This window comes from Petaurus breviceps, unplaced genomic scaffold (assembly GCF_028583685.1).
Source record: "Petaurus breviceps papuanus isolate PSGF00001 unplaced genomic scaffold, PetGlider_PUasm1.0 380, whole genome shotgun sequence".
Taxonomy (NCBI): domain Eukaryota; kingdom Metazoa; phylum Chordata; class Mammalia; order Diprotodontia; family Petauridae; genus Petaurus; species Petaurus breviceps.
The window spans coordinates 469,312-472,642 of NW_027186305.1; positions in this window are offsets into that span (position 1 = coordinate 469,312).

Below are 3,331 nucleotides of genomic sequence, written 5' to 3' on the forward strand. Positions count from 1 at the left end.
TCCCCTATGTGCCACACTATGTAGCCCAGAACAGTGTAGGGAGGCAGGGAACACAAGTCGATCCTTGTTGGTCCAAGAACTTGGTGCTGTGTCTATGAGGTCCCTTCAAATTGACAAAATTCATGAGCATTTAATGAGATGGAGAGGGATGGCATTTCTAAAGGCCCTTTTAACATTGCAGTCCTAGGATTTGGTCATCACTCATTTCAGTTCTGCCCCTCAAATCACCCAGAAGTAAATCAGCTGTTTTCATGTTGCCTACAGCAAAATGGAGACTCCTTGAGGGCAGGGGCTATTTCATTGGGTCTTCATATCTCCTGTGCCTGGTACATAGTGCTTGATACACAAATGCTGAATTTCATTGACTCGGATTAAAATTCTCTAATTCTGTGAAGCATTTAAGGAGAGATTGTGTGACCACCTGGAAAGTAAAATGGACTGGAAATCAGAGTTTTGGCTCTGACACTAACTGTGGGAGCTTGAGATAACTCCTTTCTCCCAGTCTCATTCCCCTCTTCTGAAAAATGGGTCTAATCATCCCTGAATTCCCTCTCTGCCTCATAGGGTTCTGAACTCAAAGGAATTCATGGGTAGAAAGTGTTTTGCTGAGAAGTGCTATAGGTTGTCAGCTATTTGAGATTCTGGACAGCAGCAGCACATGCTGAATACTAGAGTGTATATATTATCTGTGTGACTATGCTGGATAAAATATTAGTCAGAGTGAAATAAAAGAGGAGGACAATGCTCATCCTAAATGAATCAGAATCTTGCAGGTCTCATGAAAGCTTCTGTCTTCCTAGAGTCAAAGTGATGACACTGATAGAACCTTCGAGGGCTGGGGGTGGGGGGAGAGACTCGAGAGCCTTTCCATTCCCACCCCCTCCTTTCACCTCAAAGCAGGGGTGACCTGGGACTAGGTCTCACATCTCCACTGAATCTAATATTGTTTTCACACACACACACACACACACACACACACACAATTGTAACCTCCCCTATCCTCCATACTCCCCAACACTATGGCAAGCCCCAATACCAAACCTTGACATTAAGGAATCAGCATCAATCCAATGGAATGCCAGCTGGCTAAGGTCAGAGACATTCTTACCTTTTTGTCCCCAAAGCCTCACATGGTGCCTGCTATACCATTGGTGCTTAATACATGCTTTTTGGACAGGCCATCAGAATCTGCTGGGTTCAGCCCTCAGTCAATAAGACCAAGGCAGCCCCTATTTTTCCCTGGATCAAGCTGACTGGGGTCCAAGCTTTTAGGGACCTCTACCCCCAGTCCTCCAGTAAAGCCAAAGGGCCCACAGGACAAAAGCTCCAACCTCATCATAAATAAAGGACTGTGCGTGAGAACTTATTTGCAGTAAAATGATCCGATAAAAATGAAATTTATGCCCTGCTTGCTTCTGTGTATTTTATGCCATATCCCAGTAAAGTATTTCCATTTTACAACATGTTCCTATTAAAACTATTCCTTATAAAACTGTCGGAGTAAAATAAAAGGTGGGGGGGGTGCAGAGGAACAGCCCCAAGAGTGGAAGGTGGGACCCCAGAGAAGACAGACTCACACCCATGGGAGCCATTCTCCCAACCCAGACCCCCAACCTCAAGTGGCAATGACTCAGCAATGCAGGCCAGGGACCTGGGAGAGAAACTGAGGCAGTCAGGATGACCTCAGCAGTCCGGAGCCCCTCCTGCCCATGGGACTGAGCCAACTTGTGGAAAAGAACAAGGAGATGGCAGCCTTCCGCAGTTGAGGGGATGAGGCAGCCCTCTCTGCTGTCCTCCCTGATCCTCTACCCTGCTTGTCTCTGTGAGGTGAAGGAGCTCATGCCCTATCCCCAGGCCCCACGGAGGCCTCTCTTCTGTGCCTCCCGGTCAGGGCTCCAGGACAGGTGGAGGAAGGAGTTTCTGCTGTGGGAGCATCAGTGCATAGTTTGGGGTCAGAGGATCTGGGTTCAAATTTGAGTTTCTCTACATCTTGCCCGTGTGGCCTTGGACAAGTCTCTTCACTTTATGGCTTCAGTATCCTCGCTTGGACATGAAGTGGATGGGCCTGTAACAGCCCATTGTGGGCTGAATCTGTCATCCTATGTCATCTCTGATTCCAGGAACCAGGGTGCCCAAGGACAATAAATGGAAAAATCTCATGGGGAGAGAAGTCAGAGCCCCAAATGCCTGTCCCAGAAGGCTCTTGGAACAAAGGCCTCCATCATCTGGAGAATTCTCGTCTCCCCATCAAGCAGGAGGGGATTGGGCCCCTCCCCAGAGTGAGCAGACCTTCCCTGGAAGGGACCAAAGGGACTGACTGGCTCTTAAAGGCAGAGTCTGGGCATCATAACCCATGGTCCTCAGAGCCACCCAAAGTAGTGAGTGATGAATGGAGCAGTGGAAGAGGACCTGAGCTGTCCCTTTAAGACCCCCTGGCTCAGGGGACACGGGCAGGCCACCATGGGGCAGACTAGTGTCCAGGTGAGCTGCAGCTCAGGACAGCTGGATTCGAATCTCTGATCCAATGCGTCTTTGCCACTTCATTCCCTGGAGCCTCGGTCTCCTCCTTTGTCAAATGGACGATGTTGGCCCAGATGATGGGAGAGGTGACTTTCTGTGATGCACCTTCTCCAATGTGGAGAGCCACAAGGGGCTGGCCTGGGGTCCTGGACTCTCTTTACCAACAGTGGGGAACAGGGGTCCCCTAAGAACAAGATAACAATGGGATGGGGAGAGGCTGGATGCTGCGTCTGTATCCCAGCCTGGGAGGGGGCAGGGAAGGGAGGGAGGGAATTTCCTGACTGTTGAAGAATGGAGGCCATCACTGGAGACTGCTGGCCATACTCAACACCACGAAAACAGAAAACCTTCACACAGTGAAATAAACTCCCAAAGGGAAGCAAAGTAGCTGTATAACATAGAAGACAAGGATTTGGAGGGGAGAGGTGAATAGACGTACAGAAGAGAGATGAATGATAGCTGGATGGAAGACAGACAGATGGACAGAGAGAGACAGGATATACAGACAGACAACAGATAAAAAGACAGATATGTGGACAAATGGACGGGTGAATGGACAGAGAGGAAGGGAGAGAGAAAAAACAGAGAGAGAGAGAGACAGAGAGACAGAGAGACAGAGACAGAGACAGAGACAGAGAGAGAGAGACAGCAGCCAGTCCTGCTCTGGCCATATTTCAAGTGGTGTGCTCAGTTGTGGGTACCAGGGTGCAGAAAAGATTGTGGATGCCCAAAAGAGGGAAATGAGGAGGGTGGAGATCCTTGAGCCCATGTTCTATGAGGGCCAACTCAAAGAGAGAATACAGGGGAGGGG